Source organism: Pseudophryne corroboree, chromosome 7, assembly GCF_028390025.1.
Source record: "Pseudophryne corroboree isolate aPseCor3 chromosome 7, aPseCor3.hap2, whole genome shotgun sequence".
NCBI classification, from domain to species: Eukaryota; Metazoa; Chordata; class Amphibia; order Anura; family Myobatrachidae; genus Pseudophryne; species Pseudophryne corroboree.
The window spans coordinates 21,064,898-21,070,897 of NC_086450.1; positions in this window are offsets into that span (position 1 = coordinate 21,064,898).

Below are 6,000 nucleotides of genomic sequence, written 5' to 3' on the forward strand. Positions count from 1 at the left end.
GGAGGCAATTGCTGGTGAATGTCTCCACGGAGGAATTGATTATAATTAATTTTGATGAACATCATCTTCTCCACATTTTCTGGAAGTAACCTCGTATGCCGATTGCTGACAAGGTGAGCGGCTGCACTAAACACTCTTTCGGAGTACACACTGGAGGGTGGGCAACTTAGGTAAAATAAAGCCAGTTTCTGCAAGGGCCTCCAAATTGCCTCTTTTTCCTGCCAGTATACGTACGGACTGTCTGACGTGCCTACTTGGATGCGGTCACTAATATAATCCTCCACCATTCTTTCAATGAGAATCATATGCAGTGACAGTAGACGACATGTCAGTAATCGTTGGCAGGTCCTTCAGTCCGGACCAGATGTCAGCACTCGCTCCAGACTGCCCTGCATCACCGCCAGCGGGTGGGCTCGGAATTCTTAGCCTTTTCCTCACACCCCCAGTTGCGGGAGAATGTGAAGGAGGAGCTGTTGACGGGTCACGTTCCGCTTGACTTGACAATTTTCTCACCAGCAGGTCTTTGAACCTCTGCAGACTTGTGTCTGCCGGAAAGAGAGATACAACGTAGGTTTTAAATCTAGGATCGAGCACGGTGGCCAAAATGTAGTGCTCTGATTTCAACAGATTGACCACCCGTGAATCCTGGTTAAGCGAATTAAGGGCTCCATCCACAAGTCCCACATGCCTAGCGGAATCGCTCTGTTTTAGCTCCTCCTTCAATGTCTCCAGCTTCTTCTGCAAAAGCCTGATGAGGGGAATGACCTGACTCAGGCTGGCAGTGTCTGAACTGACTTCACGTGTGGCAAGTTCAAAGGGTTGCCGAACCTTGCACAACGTTGAAATCATTCTCCACTGCGCTTGAGTCAGGTGCATTCCCCCTCCTTTGCCTATATTGTGGGCAGATGTATGGGCTTGAATGGCCTTTTGCTGCTCCTCCATCCTCTGAAGCATATAGAGGGTTGAATTCAACCTCGTTACCACCTCTTGCTTCAGATGATGGCAGGGCAGGTTCAGGAGTGTTTGGTGGTGCTCCAGTCTTCGGCACGCGGTGGCTGAATGCCGAAAGTGGCCCACAATTCTTCGGGCCACCGACAGCATCTCTTGCACACCCCTGTCATTTTTTAAATAATTCTGCACCACCAAATTCAATGTATGTGCAAAACATGGGACGTGCTCGAATTTGCCCAGATGTAATGCACGCACAATATTGGTGGCGTTGTCCGATGTCACAAATCCCCAGGAGAGTCCAATTGGGGTAAGCTATTCTGCGATGATGTTCCTCAGTTTCCGTAAGAGGTTGTCAGCTGTGTGCCTCTTATGGAAAGCAGTGATACAAAGGGTAGCCTGCCTAGGAACGAGTTGGCGTTTACGAGATGCTGCTACTGGTGCCGCCGCTGCTGTTCTTGCAGCGGGAGGCAATACATCTACCCAGTGGGCTGTCACAGTCATATAGTCCTGAGTCTGCCCTGCTCCACTTGTCCACATGTCCGTGGTTAAGTGGACATTGGGTACAACTGCATTTTTTAGGACACTGGTGACTCTTTTTCTGACGTCTGTGTACATTTTCGGTATCGCCTGCCTAGAGAAATGGAACCTAGATGGTATTTGGTACCGGGGACACAGTACCTCAATCAAGTCTCTAGTTGCCTCTGAATTAACGGTGGATACCGTAACCACGTTTCTCACCGCCCAGGCTGCCAAGGCCTGAGTTATCCGCTTTGCAACAGGATGACTGCTGTGATATTTCATCTTCCTCGCAAAGGACTGTTGGACAGTCAATTGCTTACTGGAAGTAGTACAAGTGGTTTTCCGACTTCCCCTCTGGGATGACGATCGACTCCCAGCAGCAACAACAGCAGCGCCAGCAGCAGTAGGCGTTACACTCAAGGATGCATCGGAGGAATTCCAGGCAGGAGAGGACTCGTCATACTTGCCAGTGACATGGCCTGCAGGACTATTGGCTTTCCTGTGTAAGGTGGAAATTGACACTGAGGGAGTTGGTGGTGTGGTTTGCAGGAGCTTGGTTACAAGAGGAAGGGATTTAGTGGTCAGTGGACTGCTTCCGCTGTCATCCATAGTTTTTGAACTTGTCACTGACTTCTGATGAATGCGGACCAGGTGACGTATAAGGGAGGATGTTCCGAGGTGGTTAACGTCCTTACCCCTACTTATTACAGCTTGACAAAGGCACCACACGGCTTGACACCTGTTGTCCGCATTTGTGTTGAAATAATTCCACACCGAAGAGCTGATTTTTTTTGTATTTTGACCAGGCATGTCAATGGCCATATTCGTCCCACGGACAACAGGTGTCTCCCCGGGTGCCAGACTTAAACAAACCACCTCACCATCAGAATCCTCCTTGTCAATTTCCTCCCCAGCGCCTGCAACACCCATATCCTCATCCTGGTGTACTTCAACAGTGACATCTTCAATTTGACTATCAGGAACTGGACTGCGGGTGCTCCTTCCAGCACTTGCAGGGGGCGTGCAAATGGTGGAAGGCGCAAGCTCTTCCCGTCCAGTGTTGGGAAGGTCAGGCATCGCAACCGACACAATTGGACTCTCCTTGGGGATTTGTGATTTAGAAGAACGCACAATTCTTTGCTGTGCTTTTGCCAGCTTAAGTCTTTTAATTTTTCTAGCGAGAGGATGAGTGCTTCCATCCTCATGTGAAGCTGAACCACTAGCCATGAACATAGGCCAGGGCCTCAGCTGTTCCTTGCCACTCCGTGTCGTAAATGGCATATTGGCAAGTTTACGCTTCTCATCAGACGCTTTCAATTTTGATTTTTGGGTCATTTTACTGAACTTTTGTTTTTTGGATTTTACATGCTCTCTACTATGACATTGGGCATCGGCCTTGGCAGACGACGTTGATGGCATTTCATCGTCTCGGCCATGACTAGTGGCAGCAGCTTCAGCACGAGGTGGAAGTGGATCTTGATCTTTCCCTATTTTACCCTCCACATTTTTGTTCTCCATTTTTTAATGTGTGGAATTATATGCCAGTATCAATAGCAATGGCCTACTACTATATATACTGCGCACAACTGAAATGCACCACAAGTATGGATGGATAGTATACTTGACGACACAGAGGTAGGTACAGCAGTGGCCTACTGTACCGTAATGCTATATATTATATACTGGTGGTCAGCAAACTGTGCAAAACTTAAATGCACCACAGGTATGGATGGATAGTATACTTGACGACACAGAGGTAGGTATAGCAGTGGCCTACTGTACCGTAATGCTATATATTATATACTGGTGGTCAGCAAACTGTGCAAAACTTAAATGCACCACAGGTATGGATGGATAGTATACTTGACGACACAGAGGTAGGTACAGCAGTGGCCTACTGTACCGTAATGCTATATATTATATACTGGTGGTCAGCAAACTGTGCAAAACTTAAATGCACCACAGGTATGGATGGATAGTATACTTGACGACATAGAGGTAGGTACAGCAGTGGCCTACTGTACCGTAATGCTATATATTACATACTGGTGGTCAGCAAACTGTGCAAAACTTAAATGCACCACAGGTATGGATGGATAGTATACTTGACGACACATAGGTAGGTACAGCAGTGGCCTTCTGTACCGTACTCCTACATATTATATACTGGTGGTCAGCAAAATTATGCACTGTACTCCTACTATATACTACAATGCAGCACAGATATGGAGTGTTTTTCAGGCAGACAACGTATACTGGTGGTCACTGGTCAGCAAAACTCTGCACTGTACTCCTCCTATATAATATACTGGTGGTCCCCAGTCCCCACAATAAAGCAGTGTGAGCACAGATATATGTAGCACAATGAGCACAGATATGGAGTGTTTTTCAGGCAGACAACGTATACTGGTGGTCACTGTCAGCAAAACTCTGCACTGTACTCCTTCTATATAATATTATACTGGTGGTCCCCAGTCCCCACAATAAAGCAGTGTGAGCACAGATAAATGCAGCACACTGAGCACAGATATGGAGTGTTTTTCAGGCAGACAACGTATACTGGTGGTCACTGTCGGCAAAACTCTGCACTGTACTCCTCCTATATGATACAGCTGCTCCCCAGTCCCCACAATTAAGCAGTGTGAGCACAGATATATGCAGCACACTGAGCACAGATAAGAAGTGGTATTTTTCAGGCAGAGCGGATAAAACTGGTGGTCACTGATCAGCAAAACTCTGCACTGTACTCCTCCTATTTTATTAATATACAGCTGCTCCCCAGTCCCCACAATTAAGCAATAAGCAAGCACAAATATTTGCATCAACAATACACGGAGAGGACGCCAGTCACGTCCTCTCCCTAACATTTCCTATGCACGAGTGAAAATGGCGGCGACGCGCGGCTGCTTATAAAGAGTCCGAATCTCGCGAGAATCCGACAGCGGGATGATGACGTTCGGGCGCGCTCGAGTTAACCGAGCCATACGGAAGAATCCGAGTATGCCTCGGACCCGTGTAAAATGGGTGAAGTTCGGGGGGGTTCGGTTTCCGAGGAACCGAACCCGCTCATCACTAACCAATACCCACACAAAACATACTCATCTCCATTGGTATTCATTGCAATGTTGCTAGACCACCTTACATTTACTCAGTCTGAATTAGACAACACATGCAGTATATTAAATCCTGGCTAGCTTCATTTGCACAACTGAGCCCTGGCTTCTTCTCAGACAGCAAAACATCAGGAATGTGACATCTGACAGCGTCTGAATATCATTGCTGTCTTGTTGTTAAGGGAAATACAAATAAATGAAAAGCATATTAGCAATGTCAAAGAAGACAAGTGTCCTTCACCAGATTATACTGCACAAGAAATCTCTGATGTTACAGACATGTAACAATTTCCCATAACATCATAAATTATATTCCAGCTAGATGGAATTCTGGTTTGGCTTTACTTGACAGACTGCATGTGAAAAGAGAAAGAACTATATTATGCAACATTCAACATTTGTGGGAAATATCTGTTTTTACCCATGATGATTGAAAACTAATGGAAGACACATTTGTGAACTGCTCTAATACGGATGATTGCAACATTAGATACATTTTATCTTTATTTTCAATTATTGCAAATTCGTATATCTTTAAGTTATATGTGTGTTTTACATAAATAGGCAACAGATGATGATGATAATGATGGGGGACAAGAACAGATACAGTAAATGAAAGATATTGAACCCATATAGAAGATAAGGGCCCTCATTCCGAGTTGATAGCAAGCTATTTTTTGCAGAGCAGCGATCAGATAGTCGCCGCCCATAGGGGGAGTGTATTTTCGCTTTGCAAGTGTGGGGATCGCATGTGCAGCCGAGCGGGACGAAAATGTTTTTTGCAGTTTCTGAGTAGGTCTGAACTTACTCAACCCATAGGGCTAAAACACACTACCCGGCTTCTGCCGGCCGGGAAAAAGCCGGACGGCTTTTTCCCGTGCCGGCATTGTAATGAACAGTGTGAGGACTAGTGTCCTTACACACTGCACGGCCCCGGCCCGGCTGCCAGGTTGCAGCCGGGTCTCACCACTGGAAGGTCCGGCTGCCGGGCCGGCGCCTGGCCGTCTTTGCAGCCAGTAAACCGTGTGTGTGAAGGGGAGCTTTCACACACAACGTTTTTTTCCCATGCCGTGTCTAATGCTGCGCAGGCGCACAGCATCACACACGGCTCAAAGCCGTCCTGTGTGCGAGACTCTACCGGTTTCTCCCGGATGGCAAAAAGCTGGACAAAGTTTGTCCGGCTTTTTGCCATCCGGGAGAAACCGGCCAGTGTGTTACAGCCCTTACGATCACTTCAGCCTGTCCGGTCCCGGAATTGACGTCAGACACCCACCCTGCAAACGACTGGACACGCCTGCATTTTCCCTACCACTCCCAGAAAACGGTCAGTTGACACCCATAAACGCCTTCTTCCTGTCAATCTCCATGTGATCGGTTGTGCGAATGGATTCATCGCTAGAAGCATTGCACAACAACG